Source organism: Acanthaster planci, linkage group LG11 (assembly GCF_054643075.1).
Source record: "Acanthaster planci isolate LZ-2023a linkage group LG11, COTS_SCS, whole genome shotgun sequence".
Classification (NCBI taxonomy): Eukaryota; Metazoa; Echinodermata; class Asteroidea; order Valvatida; family Acanthasteridae; genus Acanthaster; species Acanthaster planci.
The window spans coordinates 5868571-5884952 of record NC_141787.1 but is presented as its reverse complement, the minus strand read 5'-3'; the positions used below and the strand labels follow the sequence as shown (position 1 = coordinate 5884952).

The 16382-nt window shown below is 39.4% G+C and overlaps 2 long non-coding RNA genes across 2 annotated transcripts; one reads left to right on the top strand and one right to left on the bottom strand.

Annotated features, from left to right (window-relative positions):
• Positions 1–3147: 3147 nt before the first annotated feature.
• On the bottom strand, positions 3148–7153 carry LOC147797273 (uncharacterized). Its single transcript, XR_015427235.1, has 2 exons — positions 6940–7153; positions 3148–4628 (listed from the first exon to the last, which is right to left on the bottom strand). It is a non-coding gene; the product is annotated as an uncharacterized LOC147797273 (long non-coding RNA).
• A 1718-nt stretch (positions 7154–8871) lies between these two features.
• LOC147797272 (uncharacterized) lies at positions 8872–14417 on the top strand. The gene is made up of 2 exons (XR_015427211.1): positions 8872–9085; positions 11398–14417. It is a non-coding gene; the product is annotated as an uncharacterized LOC147797272 (long non-coding RNA).
• The last annotated feature ends 1965 nt before the right edge of the window (positions 14418–16382 follow it).

Sequence of the window (16382 nt, the reverse complement as noted above, 5' to 3'; positions counted from 1 at the left end):
AGACATCGGGCTATCCAGACATAAAGACATCGAGACATCAGGATACCAAGACATCAGGACATCGAGATATCAAGACACCAAGACATCATGACATCAAGATATCAGGACATCAAGACACCAGGACGTCAAGACATCGAGACACCAAGACATCAAGACAATCAGGACATCAAGACACCAAATCACAAGGACACCAAGACATCAAGATTTAGAATATTAATAGACCAGGACCTCAAGACACCAAGACGTCAGAACTTCGAGACCTTGAGACAACATAACAGAAAGACCCTTGTCATCAATACATAAAGAACTGAGCTCTACAAAATATCAAAACAACCATGACATCGTGACACCAAGACATCAAGACACCAAGACATCAAGACATCAAGACATCAGGACACCAAGACATCAGGACATCAAGACATCAGGACATCAATAAATTAGGATATCAGGACATCAGGGGAAAAAGTCAGAGGAAGGAAGTGACTAAGAAGGAAGAACTCCAACCAGTCTCATCCAACCGATCTCATCACCCAATTTCCCAAGACATCGGGCTATCCAGACATAAAGACATCGAGACATCAGGATACCAAGACATCAGGACATCGAGATATCAAGACACCAAGACATCATGACATCAAGATATCAGGACATCAAGACACCAGGACGTCAAGACACCAAAACATCAAGACAATCAGGATATCAAGACACCAAACCACAAGGACACCAAGACATCATGATTTAGTATATTAATAGACCTGGACCTCAAGACACCAAGACGTCAGAACCTCAAGACTTTGAGAAAAGACCCTGGTCATCAATACATAAAGAACTGAGCTTTAAAAAATATCAAGACAACCATGACATCGTGACACCAAGACATCAAGACACCAAGACATCAAGACATCAGGACACCAAGACATCAGGACATCAAGACATCAGGACATCGATAAATTAGGATATCAGGACATCAGGGGAAAAAGTCAGAGGAAGGAAGTGACTAAGAAGGAAGAACTCCAACCAGTCTCATCCAACCGATCTCATCACCCAATTTCCCAAGACATCGGGCTATCCAGACATAAAGACATCGAGACATCAGGATACCAAGACATCAGGACATCGAGATATCAAGACACCAAGACATCATGACATCAAGATATCAGGACATCAGGACACCAGGACGTCAAGACACCAAGACATCAAGACAATCAGGACATTAAGACACCAAACCACAAGGACACCAAGACATCAAGATTTAGTATATTAATAGACCTGGACCTCAAGACACCAAGACGTCAGAACCTCGAGACTTTGAGAAAAGACCCCTGTTCATCAATACATAAAGAAATGAGCTTTACAAAATATCAAGACAACCACAACATCGTGACACCCAGACATCAAGACACCAAGACATCAAGACATCAGGATACCAAGACATCAGGACATCAAGACATCAGGACATCGATAAATTAGGATATCAGGACACCAGGGGAAAAAGTCAGAGGAAGGAAGTGACTAAGAAGGAAGAACTCCAACCAGTCTCATCCAACCGACCTCATCACCCAATTTCCCAAGACATCGGGCTATCCAGACATAAAGACATCGAGACATCAGGATACCAAGACATCAGGACATCGAGATATCAAGAAACCAAGACATCATGACATCAAGATATCAGGACATCAAGACAACAGAACGTCAAGACACCAAGACATCAAGACAACCAGGACATCAAGACACCAAGACATCAAGACATCAGGACATCAAGACATCAGGACATCGATAAATTAGGATATCAGGACATCAGGGGAAAAAGTCAGAGGAAGGAAGTGACTAAGAAGGAAGAACTCCAACCAGTCTCATCCAACCGACCTCATCACCCAATTTCCCAAGACATCGGGCTATCCAGACATAAAGACATCGAGACATCAGGATACCAAGACATCAGGACATCGAGATATCAAGACACCAAGACATCATGACATCAAGAAATCAGGACATCAAGACACCAGGACGTCAAGACACCAAAACATCAAGACAATCAGGATATCAAGACACCAAACCACAAGGACACCAAGACATCATGATTTAGTATATTAATAGACCTGGACCTCAAGACACCAAGACGTCAGAACCTCAAGACTTTGAGAAAAGACCCTGGTCATCAATACATAAAGAACTGAGCTTTAAAAAATATCAAGACAACCATGACATCGTGACACCCAGACATCAAGACACCAAGACATCAAGACATCAGGACACCAAGACATCAGGACATCAAGACATCAGGACATCAATAAATTAGGATATCAGGACATCAGGGGAAAAAGTCAGAGGAAGGAAGTGACTAAGAAGGAAGAACTCCAAACAGTCTCATCCAACCGATCTCATCACCCAATTTCCCAAGACATCGGGCTATCCAGACATAAAGACATCGAGACATCAGGATACCAAGACATCAGGACATCGAGATATCAAGACACCAAGACATCATGACATCAAGATATCAGGACATCAAGACAACAGAACGTCAAGACACCAAGACATCAAGACAACCAGGACATCAAGACACCAAGACATCAAGACATCAGGACATCAAGACATCAGGACATCGATAAATTAGGATATCAGGACATCAGGGGAAAAAGTCAGAGGAAGGAAGTGACTAAGAAGGAAGAACTCCAACCAGTCTCATCCAACCGACCTCATCACCCAATTTCCCAAGACATCGGGCTATCCAGACATAAAGACATCGAGACATCAGGATACCAAGACATCAGGACATCGAGATATCAAGACACCAAGACATCATGACATCAAGAAATCAGGACATCAAGACACCAGGACGTCAAGACACCAAAACATCAAGACAATCAGGATATCAAGACACCAAACCACAAGGACACCAAGACATCATGATTTAGTATATTAATAGACCTGGACCTCAAGACACAAAGACGTCAGAACTTCGAGACATCATGACATAAAGACCCTGGTCATCAATACATAAAGAACTGAGCTTTAAAAAATATCAAGACAACCATGACATCGTGACACCCAGACATCAAGACACCAAGACATCAAGACATCAGGACACCAAGACATCAGGACATCAAGACATCAGGACATCAATAAATTAGGATATCAGGACATCAGGGGAAAAAGTCAGAGGAAGGAAGTGACTAAGAAGGAAGAACTCCAACCAGTCTCATCCAACCGACCTCATCACCCAATTTCCCAAGACATCGGGCTATCCAGACATAAAGACATCGAGACATCAGGATACCAAGACATCAGGACATCGAGATATCAAGACACCAAGACATCATGACATCAAGATATCAGGACATCAGGACACCAGGACGTCAAGACACCGAGACATCAAGACAATCAGGACATTAAGACACCAAACCACAAGGACACCAAGACATCAAGATTTAGTATATTAATAGACCTGGACCTCAAGACACCAAGACGTCAGAACCTCGAGACTTTGAGAAAAGACCCCTGTTCATCAATACATAAAGAAATGAGCTTTACAAAATATCAAGACAACCACAACATCGTGACACCCAGACATCAAGACATCAAGACACCAAGACATCAAGACATCAAGACATCAGGATACCAAGACATCAGGACATCAAAACATCAGGACATCAAGACATCAGGACATCGATAAATTAGGATATCAGGACACCAGGGGAAAAAGTCAGAGGAAGGAAGTGACTAAGAAGGAAGAACTCCAACCAGTCTCATCCAACCGACCTCATCACCCAATTTCCCAAGACATCGGGCTATCCAGACATAAAGACATCGAGACATCAGGATACCAAGACATCAGGACATCGAGATATCAAGAAACCAAGACATCATGACATCAAGATATCAGGACATCAAGACAACAGGACGTCAAGACACCAAGACATCAAGACAACCAGGACATCAAGACACCAAGACATCAAGACATCAGGACACCAAGACATCAGGACATCAAGACATCAGGACATCGATAAATTAGGATATCAGGACATCAGGGGAAAAAGTCAGAGGAAGGAAGTGACTAAGAAGGAAGAACTCCAACCAGTCTCATCCAACCGACCTCATCACCCAATTTCCCAAGACATCGGGCTATCCAGACATAAAGACATCGAGACATCAGGATACCAAGACATCAGGACATCGAGATATCAAGACACCAAGACATCATGACATCAAGATATCAGGACATCAAGACACCAAATCACAAGGACACCAAGACATCAAGATTTAGAATATTAATAGACCAGGACTTCAAGACACCAAGACGTCAGAACTTCGAGAATTTGAGACATCATGACATAAAGACCCTGGTCATCAACACATAAAGAACTGAGCTTTACAAAAACTGAGGACGAATAATCCCAAACCATTTTTAGTAAAGTTGATATTATGTTTTCTATGACACAATTTTTCTTCAACTTTCCATTCTACTTCAATGTATGACAACTCCTTTACTTTTCTAGTTGGTTGAATACATTGAAAAGTGTATGCTTTTCAACAATTAAAATTATCCATACTTTCCCGGATATCTGAGGGCGCTGTTGCTGTGAAGTCATCTAGGGAAGACGTGGTTCTGTGCACAAATGTTTCTGTTCAAATAATTGTGAACCCAAAATTTACCAACTGAAAACATTTCTTAGAAAGGGATTGGTGCTTTGTTATTGTTATGCACATAAACAACAATGAATCAGCCAAAAGAAAAATCTACAGCAAATAAAAGACTTTATGTGTGAAAACTAATGTAACATTGGCGCTTTCTCACTGGGATGACAATACAGTTTTGTGGAAATACTTATTAGCATAAAACTACAAAGGTGGTAAAAAACCTTTGAAATAGTGGAACAACACTTGAAAATAAGGTAGTGTCTGAGACACATCAGCACAGAAACAGGCCCAGGGACGAATTTGTACTGGCATTTGAGTATTTCCTTTGGTTGCTGTAAAAGACATAGACCTATTAGGTGTCATGAACTATTGACAATCTTGTTGGTCAGGATTTGAGGTGGTTAAGGTTAAAGAACGGAGCAAATAATTTGATAAATTGTGAAATTGATCAGCCACTTTTTGCGCTTGTTCAACATTCCGTTCCAATATTTTCAGTAAAGAGCTTTCAACACCGTAAAATTTGCCGTTCGAATTCGCCAATGGCCAGACATAGAAATGTCAGCAAAAATATGAAAACTGTATCGAAATACTTCCGAATTAACTTTTCTTTTTGTTTGCAATTAGTTTCTTTTCTTGTCATGAATCTTTAACTTAGAAATGGAATAAGGAATGTGTAAGAATGGTGAATCAAGGATTTAAATATAATATTAAACATGCAAAACTGAATGTTTGTAAAGTTATAGAGTTTGCATTTCTTCTCAGTTTTATTTCTGCATATCTCGTCTTCATTCTTATTTCTTTTGGATGTTATTATAAAGAATTTGAAAACAAGGTTTTATAAACAACATAGTTTACGAAACAAAGAACTTGTAAAAGGGTAAAAAAATTTATATCCTATCATCTTGCCCAAGCTTGCATGCCCTTTTCTGATTCAAAAAATAATTATCAGAAAGTGTGAAAATAAGGAACATAAAATAACTTTTCATCGAACAACACAAACAATGAAAAGATACGTATGAATCAAAGTTTTTTAAATGATGCCGTAAAAATGAATTAGAATGCATGAAATTCAATGACGAATCAGCCTATAACGTCCGTACATAAATTCACTTTGATTTGGCCTGGACAAAAGAATTTTTATTTGAAGGGTTTATTTCCAAAATGAGGTATATGGGTTATTCCATGTCAGACCAATACTCTATTTTTTAAATGGGGCAAAAGGTCACAGATGTGTGTCAAAGGTCATGCAGCCCTTGATTCTCAAAGCCAAATCTTCGCAACATCAATGAAAATAGTATGTTCTGATTATTTTGAGAAAAAATGCATATATTGATGAAAAATGAGACGGTGTTTCACTTTTACTAAAAGGGTGAATTTCCACGTGAAAACTGTCTACTTTATTGATCTCTACCATGACCACATGGAAGGACAATTTCTGCTAATAATTGGTATGTATCTATTATTCACTGATGTCTACAAGCACAGCATTTTTTATCAAAATCTCAAGACCTAGGCTTAAAAGTGTATTGGTCTGCTCGGACATGGGATGACCTATATCCATTTGAAAAACATGCATTTTTTCACAGTAATGAAAGATTGAAGAATTAAGCAGTGAATAGTTATCTTCAAGCTTCTGTTTCACTATTTTGACTCATTAGAGCTGTGTTTGGCTGTCTAAGAGATGCAGAAACTAGCTGTAGGCAACTGAGAGAAGGTAGGATTCTAAAAGGTATATCAATTTTGGCGCTTATCGCATTTTGGAAATAAACTCTTCGTTTATTTTATAACGAATTTAACAAGTGAAACGGTTATAAATCATAACAAGTACAGTTACGTTCATCAAAATACCATCAAGTAGTGCCCAAATGATCTACTTTGATGAATTAGCGCAACATTGCTGTGGTATAGGAGCAGTATTGTAGGGCCTGTAAACCGTGACTTTAAATGATTAGGTAGGCCTACATGGTGAAACAGTCAAGTTTTAATATGTCCCTGATGTCCCTGTTACTGCGTACGTACGATTAAATTACGTAAACGCCTCTACGTATTAGCAAATCGTGAACAAAATGTCGCCAGCCACAGTCTGGAGTGTTGTCAGAATTCGTATAGCCTATGGGTGGGTGCACATCCGATGCCGTCGACCAATTTATGACACTCGGCAACATTTTCTTCAGCCAAAACTAACAAAATAATGCACAAAATATCTGAACAGAACTGCCTACTCCTCCCCCACACTCATAGCTGCACAATCATAGGGGATTATTCACCGTCCTGCGAAATGTTAGCACTACTTACGGGAACACGACACCGTCAGGTTTCCATTTCATGTGACAGCCACATCTCTGACGCGCAACCTGTCTTCGCGACTCCATCCCCTATTCTGCTTAGCATAGCATAGCGTATCCCAGCGATCCACGCTACTCATTCACGCAATCACCTGTTCGCTAGCGCAGGCTGCTCAGTTGGCATTCTAGGTGAAAGAGTGTGATTGTCTTCGAAAACGCGCTGCTTCTTCAACGAAAATAATGTGGCTGTTGCCAGGCAAATTTGAGTCCAATGTTCTATACTCGGTCAAGGTTTCATTGTAGAAACTCCGATTCAGACTAGGCCAGAAAGAATTTTTAAGAAATTCTTATGTCAATGCTACCGGGGCTATTTGCAAAGGGGTTCACCTGAGGAGAATATACTTAATATCTGGGTTGTGTAAAATGATACCTGTGCACGAAACTCGTCTTATCTTGCAACTCATTTTTAAAGTTAAGACGGGTCCCTACTCTGATTTTAGCTTAGACGTGTTCACGGTGTTCCGAGATCACTTCACTAAACCCATCCTAAGAAAGATGCATTAATTATGACTAGAAATTTGATGGCTGTCAGGTAAAACAAAAATATATATCTGCAGGGAGAGGTAGGAAAAAGGAAGAAATTGTGTGACCTCCAGCTTTTTTCGGGGGGGGTGTCTCATCTGGCACATTGTGTTGAAACTGCACTACGCGTTTAAAGAACCTTCGCGATAAATGCACGCAGTTTTACGACGTGTAATTTCTTCCTTTTGCCTACCCCTCCCTGCAGATATATATTTTTGTTTTACCTATTGCCCACATACATTACAATACCGTTCCCTTCCTACGACTTTTTTCCCCGAGTTTCTAGCATGTTTTGAAAGTGACTGTCAACATTAACAATGGCATGTTCATCTAAACATACGATCCATCCAGGGCTTCCTTATTAGTAAACCTTGGGATGTTGCGTCATGGTCTATCCACATCCGTGGGTCACACCCAGCTTAAGATTTTATCGGAAGCGACTTAATACTAGCCCGTGAAACCTGGTGTGCTACTTTTTTTCAGTAGCTGGGGGACCAATGATTCATGAAGAGGGGACAATGCAATACACCATTTGAGACATTTCAAAAACGGAATCCATTACGTCGCTTCGATAGCTTAGTTGGTAGTGATTTGAACTACAGATCCATAGTCCTTGGTTCGAATCCGACCCATTTGTGCTATTCATTTTCCAATTTTATCATTGTGTTTTGGGATTTCCTTTTTCAATTGATGCAGAAACAGAGTCCAAGCATGAACCCTCTAAGAGTCTTGAGAAAAATAGCAGACCATGTTTCACGGGTTAGTATCTAGTCACTTCCGATTTGATCAAACGTTGTCAGCAGGGAATAATTGGTCAGGGTACCAGACTAACAGGAAAAGCAATAGTGTCTTTCGTCTCCGAATTAAAATTTGTATGTTTATGTGCACTCAGATAACTTAGACTATCGGATTTTTTATTCAAATTTGATTTGCAAAAGGTTTATTGGCTTTCCTTATTCTGAAGACTGTTTCGTCAAGCCATAAAAAGAAACATGACAGCCATCAAATTTCTAGTCATAATTAATGCATCCTTCTTAGGATGGGTTTAGTGAAGTGATCTCGGAACACCGTGAACACGTCTAAGCTAAAATCAGAGTAGGGACCCGTCTTAACTTTAAAAATGAGTTGCAAGATAAGACGAGTTTCGTGCACAGGTATCATTTTACACAACCCAGATATTAAGTATATTCTCCTCAGGTGAACCCCTTTGCAAATAGCCCCGGTAGCATTGACATAAGAATTTCTTAAAAATTCTTTCTGGCCTAGTCTGAATCGGAGTTTCTACAATGAAACCTTGACCGAGTATAGAACATTGGACTCAAATTTGCCTGGCAACAGCCACATTATTTTCGTTGAAGAAGCAGCGCGTTTTCGAAGACAATCACACTCTTTCACCTAGAATGCCAACTGAGCAGCCTGCGCTAGCGAACAGGTGATTGCGTGAATGAGTAGCGTGGATCGCTGGGATACGCTATGCTATGCTAAGCAGAATAGGGGATGGAGTCGCGAAGACAGGTTGCGCGTCAGAGATGTGGCTGTCACATGAAATGGAAACCTGACGGTGTCGTGTTCCCGTAAGTAGTGCTAACATTTCGCAGGACGGTGAATAATCCCCTATGATTGTGCAGCTATGAGTGTGGGGGAGGAGTAGGCAGTTCTGTTCAGATATTTTGTGCATTATTTTGTTAGTTTTGGCTGAAGAAAATGTTGCCGAGTGTCATAAATTGGTCGACGGCATCGGATGTGCACCCACCCATAGGCTATACGAATTCTGACAACACTCCAGACTGTGGCTGGCGACATTTTGTTCACGATTTGCTAATACGTAGAGGCGTTTACGTAATTTAATCGTACGTACGCAGTAACAGGGACATCAGGGACATATTAAAACTTGACTGTTTCACCATGTAGGCCTACCTAATCATTTAAAGTCACGGTTTACAGGCCCTACAATACTGCTCCTATACCACAGCAATGTTGCGCTAATTCATCAAAGTAGATCATTTGGGCACTATTTGATGGTATTTTGATGAACGTAACTGTACTTGTTATGATTTATAACCGTTTCACTTGTTAAATTCGTTATAAAATAAACGAAGAGTTTATTTCCAAAATGCGATAAGCGCCAAAATTGATATACCTTTTAGAATCCTACCTTCTCTCAGTTGCCTACAGCTAGTTTCTGCATCTCTTAGACAGCCAAACACAGCTCTAATGAGTCAAAATAGTGAAACAGAAGCTTGAAGATAACTATTCACTGCTTAATTCTTCAATCTTTCATAACTGTGAAAAAAATGCATGTTTTTCAAATGGATATAGGTCATCCCATGTCCGAGCAGACCAACACACTTTTAAGCCTAGGTCTTGAGATTTTGATAAAAAATGCTGTGCTTGTAGACATCAGTGAATAATAGATACATACCAATTATTAGCAGAAATTGTCCTTCCATGTGGTCAGGGTAGAGATCAATAAAGTAGGCAGTTTTCACGTGGAAATTCACCCTTTTAGTAAAACTGAAACACCGTCTCATTTTTCATCAATATATGCATTTTTTCTCAAAATAATCAGAACATACTATTTTCATTGATGTTGCGAAGATTTGGCTTTGAGAATCAAGGGCTGCATGACCTTTGACACACATCTGTGACCTTTTGCCCCATTTAAAAAATAGAGTATTGGTCTGACATGGAATAACCCATATACCTCATTTTGGAAACAAACCCTTCAAATAAAAATTCTTTTGTCCAGGCCAAATCAAAGTGAATTTATGTACGGACGTTATAGGCTGATTCGTCATTGAATTTCATGCATTCTAATTCATTTTTACGGCATCATTTAAAAAACATTGATTCATACGTATCTTTTCATTGTTTGTGTCGTTCGATGAAAAGTTATTTTATGTTCCTTATTTTCACACTTTCTGATAATTATTTTTTGAATCAGAAAAGGGCATGCAAGCTTGGGCAAGATGATAGGATATAAATTTATTTACCCTTTTACAAGTTCTTTGTTTCGTAAACTATGTTGTTTATAAAACCTTGTTTTCAAATTCTTTATAATAACATCCAAAAGAAATAAGAATGAAGACGAGATATGCAGAAATAAAACTGAGAAGAAATGCAAACTCTATAACTTTACAAACATTCAGTTTTGCATGTTTAATATTATATTTAAATCCTTGATTCACCATTCTTACACATTCCTTATTCCATTTCTAAGTTAAAGATTCATGACAAGAAAAGAAACTAATTGCAAACAAAAAGAAAAGTTAATTCGGAAGTATTTCGATACAGTTTTCATATTTTTGCTGACATTTCTATGTCTGGCCATTGGCGAATTCGAACGGCAAATTTTACGGTGTTGAAAGCTCTTTACTGAAAATATTGGAACGGAATGTTGAACAAGCGCAAAAAGTGGCTGATCAATTTCACAATTTATCAAATTATTTGCTCCGTTCTTTAACCTTAACCACCTCAAATCCTGACCAACAAGATTGTCAATAGTTCATGACACCTAATAGGTCTATGTCTTTTACAGCAACCAAAGGAAATACTCAAATGCTAGTACAAATTCGTCCCTGGGCCTGTTTCTGTGCTGATGTGTCTCAGACACTACCTTATTTTCAAGTGTTGTTCCACTATTTCAAAGGTTTTTTACCACCTTTGTAGTTTTATGCTAATAAGTATTTCCACAAAACTGTATTGTCATCCCAGTGAGAAAGCGCCAATGTTACATTAGTTTTCACACATAAAGTCTTTTATTTGCTGTAGATTTTTCTTTTGGCTGATTCATTGTTGTTTATGTGCATAACAATAACAAAGCACCAATCCCTCTCTAAGAAATGTTTTCAGTTGGTAAATTTTGGGTTCACAATTATTTGAACAGAAACATTTGTGCACAGAACCACGTCTTCCCAAGATGACTTCACAGCAACAGCACCCTCAGATATCCGGGAAAGTATGGATAATTTTAATTGTTGAAAAGCATACACTTTTCAATGTATTCAACCAACTAGAAAAGTAAAGGAGTTGTCATACATTGAAGTAGAATGGAAAGTTGAAGAAAAATTGTGTCATAGAAAACATAATATCAACTTTACTAAAAATGGTTTGGGATTATTCGTCCTCAGTTTTTGTAAAGCTCAGTTCTTTATGTGTTGATGACCAGGGTCTTTATGTCATGATGTCTCAAATTCTCGAAGTTCTGACGTCTTGGTGTCTTGAAGTCCTGGTCTATTAATATTCTAAATCTTGATGTCTTGGTGTCCTTGTGATTTGGTGTCTTGATGTCCTGATATCTTGATGTCCTGATGTCTTGGTATCCTGATGTCTCGATGTCTTTATGTCTGGATAGCCCGATGTCTTGGGAAATTGGGTGATGAGGTCGGTTGGATGAGACTGGTTGGAGTTCTTCCTTCTTAGTCACTTCCTTCCTCTGACTTTTTCCCCTGATGTCCTGATATCCTAATTTATCGATGTCCTGATGTCTTGATGTCCTGATGTCTTGGTGTCCTGATGTCTTGATGTCTTGGTGTCTTGATGTCCTGGTTGTCTTGATGTCTTGGTGTCTTGACGTCCTGTTGTCTTGATGTCCTGATATCTTGATGTCATGATGTCTTGGTTTCTTGATATCTCGATGTCCTGATGTCTTGGTATCCTGATGTCTCGATGTCTTTATGTCTGGATAGCCCGATGTCTTGGGAAATTGGGTGATGAGGTCGGTTGGATGAGACTGGTTGGAGTTCTTCCTTCTTAGTCACTTCCGTCCTCTGACTTTTTCCCCTGATGTCCTGATATCCTAATTTATCGATGTCCTGATGTCCTGATGTCTTGGTATCCTGATGTCTTGATGTCTTGACGTCTTGGTGTCTTGATGTCTTGATGTCTGGGTGTCACGATGTCGTGGTTATCTTGATATTTTGTAAAGCTCATTTCTTTATGTATTGATGAACAGGGGTCTTTTCTCAAAGTCTCGAGGTTCTGACGTCTTGGTGTCTTGAGGTCCAGGTCTATTAATATACTAAATCTTGATGTCTTGGTGTCCTTGTGGTTTGGTGTCTTGATGTCCTGATTGTCTTGATGTTTTGGTGTCTTGACGTCCTGGTGTCTTGATGTCCTGATATCTTGATGTCATGATGTCTTGGTGTCTTGATATCTCGATGTCCTGATGTCTTGGTATCCTGATGTCTCGATGTCTTTATGTCTGGATAGCCCGATGTCTTGGGAAATTGGGTGATGAGATCGGTTAGATGAGACTGGTTGGAGTTCTTCCTTTTTAGTCACTTCCTTCCTCTGACTTTTCCCACTGATGTCCTGATATCCTAATTTATCGATGTCCTGATGTCTTGATGTCCTGATGTCTTGGTGTCCTGATGTCTTGATGTCTTGTGTCTTGATGTCTTGATTTTTTGGTGTCACGATGTCCTGGTTGTCTTGATATTTTGTAGAGCTCAGTTCTTTATGTATTGATGACAAGGGTCTTTCTGTTATGTTGTCCCAAGGTCTCGAAGTTCTGACGTCTTGGTGTCTTGAGGTCCTGGTCTATTAATATTCTAAATCTTGATGTCTTGGTGTCCTTGTGATTTGGTGTCTTGATGTCCTGATTGTTTTAATGTCTTGGTGTCTCGATGTCTCGACGTCCTGGTGTCTTGATGTCCTGATATCTTGATGTCATGATGTCTTGGTGTCTTGATATCTCGATGTCCTGATGTCTTGGTATCCTGATGTCTCGATGTCTTTATGTCTGGATAGCCCGATGTCTTGGGAAATTGGGTGATGAGATCGGTTGGATGAGACTGGTTGGAGTTCTTCCTTCTTAGTCACTTCCTTCCTCTGACTTTTTCCCCTGATGTCCTGATATCCTAATTTATCGATGTCCTGATGTCTTGATGTCCTGATGTCTTGGTGTCCTGATGTCTTGACGTCTTGGTGTCTTTGTGTCTTGATGTCTTGATGTCTTGGTGTCACGATGTCCTGGTTGTCTTGATATTTTGTGAAACTCAGTTCTTTATGTATTCATGACCAGGGTATTTATGTTATGATGTCTCAAGGTCTCGAAGTTCTGACGTCTTGGTGTCTTGAGGTCCTGGTCTATTAATATTCTAAATCTTGATGCCTTGGTGTCCTTGTGATTTGGTGTCTTGATGTCCTGATTGTCTTGATGTCTTGGTGTCTTGACGTCCTGGTGTCTTGATGTCCTGATATCTTGATGTCATGATGTCTTGGTGTCTTGATATCTCGATGTCCTGATGTCTTGGTATCCTGATGTCTCGATGTCTTTATGTCTGGATAGCCCGATGTCTTGGGAAATTGGGTGATGAGGTCGGTTGGATGAGACTGGTTGGAGTTCTTCCTTCTTAGTCACTTCCTTCCTCTGACTTTTTCCCCTGATGTCCTGATATCCTAATTTATCGATGTCCTGATGTCTTGATGTCCTGATGTCTTGGTGTCCTGATGTCTTGATGTCTTGGTGTCTTGATGTCTTGGTGTCACGATGTCCTGGTTGTCTTGATATTTTTTAAAGCTCAGTTCTATATGTATTGATGACCAGGGTCTTTTCTCAAAGTCTCGAGGTTCTGACGTCTTGGTGTCTTGAGGTCCAGGTCTATTAATATACTAAATCTTGATGTCTTGGTGTCCTTGTGATTTGGTGTCTTGATGTCCTGATTGTCTTGATGTCTTGGTGTCTTGACGTCCTGGTGTCTTGATGTCCTGATATCTTGATGTCATGATGTCTTGGTGTCTTGATATCTCGATGTCCTGATGTCTTGGTATCCTGATGTCTCGATGTCTTTATGTCTGGATAGCCCGATGTCTTGGGAAATTGGGTGATGAGGTCGGTTGGATGAGACTGGTTGGAGTTCTTCCTTCTTAGTCACTTCCTTCCTCTGACTTTTTCCCCTGATGTCCTGATATCCTAATTTATCGATGTCTTGATGTCTTGGTGTCTTGATGTCTTGGTGTCTTGATGTCTTGGTGTCACGATGTCCTGGTTGTCTTGATATCCTGGTGTCTTGATGTCCAGATCGGCTTGATGTCTTGATGTCCTGATTGTCTGGATGTCCTGTGTCTTGATGTCCTGATGTCTTGGTGTCCTTGTGTCTTAATGTTTTGATGTCGTGATGTCTTGGTGATATGGATTCTTGATGTCTTGGTGAACTGGATTCTTGATGTCGGGGTGTCATGGTATCACGAGCTGGTGAGATTATACGGTTAATTGAGGCTGGTTGGAGTCTGTTTTCAGTTGTGTTACAGGTTATCCGTTTGTGAACGATGACGTATTCGGGATAGTCTTGGTTTTTCAGTGTTATCTTCTTCAATATTTATAATGTTCAAAAATTATGAAGTAGATCTGGATAGATTACCGTATTGTAGTCACCTCATGCGGGCAGTTTGTTGATGCACACGCAAGCTTATTTTGTATGCAACATTGGGTACCCACATTGTTCAATTTAAATCAATTTCTACAGAGTATTGCAGTGCAGAGTCAATGCAGTTTGATTGTCATGCAGAAATGGGGTCACGATATAAATAGCCCCCTCCCTGGTTGACGTCACAGAAATGGCACCAACAGATGTGAAGAAACGATTTAAAATATTTCATTGTTTAAGAAAAGGTCCAGTTTCAAAGTACTTAAACCACAATGGATGTAAAAAACCGTTTTCATACATAGTTCAGACGTGAAATGTCCAATCGCAGTATTCAGCCATGGAATGTAATAAAAATGGTCACTCGGCGTTAAACGTGTGCATCTAAGCATTCATATCTGTGTCCAGCTTTCAGCTGCGTGAGCTTGGCCATTCGAAATCGCCAGTAAACAAGTATCTTTAAAAAATACAACCGAAGAAATCCAATACTCATTCATTTATTATAACCACAGCCGAGAGCATATTTACTCAGTGCGACCACCTGAAATTCACTTTTAGTGTTGTGGTTTTCAAGGTTTTCAGAAAAAATAACAAATGTCAGTTTTGAAACATTTCTTGCTAAAAGTCATCTTAATTACATACACAACATCAAACAAAGACAAGCAACATGAAATATCCTTTTCCGTTTTTCATGGCTCTTGCAAATGTTTTTGACATTCCCATGAAAGGGAGAATATAATGTAGAAGCTTTGTTGATTCACGGGGTGTCGAACTAAACGACAATTAGTTGTATTTTTGTACATTATCGAATAAAGAAATTATATTTTAGACGTATTTCTGATGAATTGGAACGGGCATTCTGCTTGAATGTGAGTTTTTAATCCCTTCTTGCTTCCCTTTAATGACTATTCATAAATTCGTGTCTTTGTGACGCGTTTGTGATCGGTGTTTTTTTTATTTCGCTTTCGATCCTTCAAATAATGTTTAGTTTCTTGCATGTACCTTTATAATGGCTAGCATTTCGTTTCATGATTTTGATTTCAAGTAACGTTTCTTTTGTTTTAGTTTTTTCTCTTTCATGTTCAGGACTATATGACGCAAACGGTCGACAAAGGAAAAAGCAAACGTACAGAACCTGATAGGTAAACACAACTTTGGTTAAATTTCTTTCTTTATTGTCATTTTGTTTTACTTGATCTTTTGCTGTATGTTGTGGTGGTTGCTGTTTTGTATTTGTTTGGGGGTTTAGGGGTTTTGTTTTGTTTTATTTTTGCACATTTTCTGCTTTAGTAGTTTCCATTTTGTATCTTTCTTGTCCTTGTCCCTTTTTTATCTTTGGTTTCTTTGACAACTTGTTCAAGTAATCGATTTTAACTTAAAACCATCGTCGTTTAACTGTCGTTTTACCGTCGCGTTTTACCGTCGTTTTCGAGCTCTTGAGGGTGTTTTTGTGCTAAAATTTAAAACCTTGGATTCAGCTTGAATCTTTTTATGTGGAATTAAT